Genomic DNA, 1,302 nt, shown 5'->3' with positions numbered 1-1,302 from the left:
TTACTATAGCTTAGCTATATATATACATATATATATATATATTATATACTCCCTATAATTGCTTTTTAGGTTGCATGGTGAGAGACAAAGGCAGCTATCACTCAGTTGCTGAACACAGAAGGAAAGCGTCTAATCAAGGAATAGCACTGAACATAAATCATATAGGCACTTCGATCGTTTGCATGCTCTAGCATGCATGGAATTACATGTTCTTTGTTTTATGTATCATTTATATTGTTTAAAACATGAATACAAATTAGCTTTTGAAACATAGTATTGTTTAACAGAAATATAATATTTTAATGTGTATGATGTATAGCAATTCGTGCATGCAAATTATTGCTTTTAAATTAAGGAATTTTTATTAGCCTATAGATCAGTCCTCAATCAATAGGATTCATAGTTGTAAAAATTGTAATTTTACATAATTATATTATTGCTATTTCATCTGTATGTGTACGTACGTATACATTTTTTGAATAAATTAATATATTTCTATTGTAAATGTAATGCAATGTTTTAGCCCAAAATGTTTCTATAGATATCTCTACAGCAGGTCCTATAGCATCCTATAAATATTCCTATAGAATCCTATACGTATTCCTATTGAAATCTCTACAGGGGGTCCTATAGGATCCTATAGGAGCCTATAAATATTCCTATAAAATCCTATAGACATCTCTACAAAGGATCCTATAGGATCCTATAGAGAATTGGAACATAATTCCTAATAGGATCCTATAACATCCTATATGGTTAATTCCTATAGGATCGTATAGGAATTATGTTCCAATTGTCTATAGGATCCTAATAGAAACTATAAGATTAGCCTATACGATTTCCTATTAGAACATCTAATAGAATCCTATAGATTACTATAGACGGCGTCTTATAGGTAAACCTATAGATTATTTTTGTAAGGGTGTCCACGTACGTCCGTGATTAGTACGTGTGTTTTACTTTATTTCCATGTTTAGTCCGTGGCCGTAGTCACACCGCTGACACATCCGTTTCATCTATAACGGCAGTCCAGCGCGCCGTGCACGCGCGCGTGTATGTGTAGCGGCAGTACAGCCCCGTGCACGCGCACGCGTGTATGTGTAACGGCAGTCCCAGCCCGCGTGGCACGCGCGGCGTGTATGTGTAACGGCAGTCCAGCCCCGTGCACGCGCGCGTGTATGTGTAACGGCAGTCCAGCCCCGTGCACCGCGCGCGCGTGTACCTGTAACGGTAGTCAGGCCACCGTTGCATGGCACGCGCCGTGGGGCCTGAGTCGCACGCTCGCGCACGACATAAATACAA

The sequence above is a fragment of the Priapulus caudatus genome, unplaced genomic scaffold (assembly GCF_000485595.1).
Source record: "Priapulus caudatus unplaced genomic scaffold, Priapulus_caudatus-5.0.1 Scaffold2662, whole genome shotgun sequence".
Taxonomy (NCBI): Eukaryota; Metazoa; Priapulida; class Priapulimorpha; order Priapulimorphida; family Priapulidae; genus Priapulus; species Priapulus caudatus.
Note: the sequence above shows the minus strand (reverse complement) of the source record.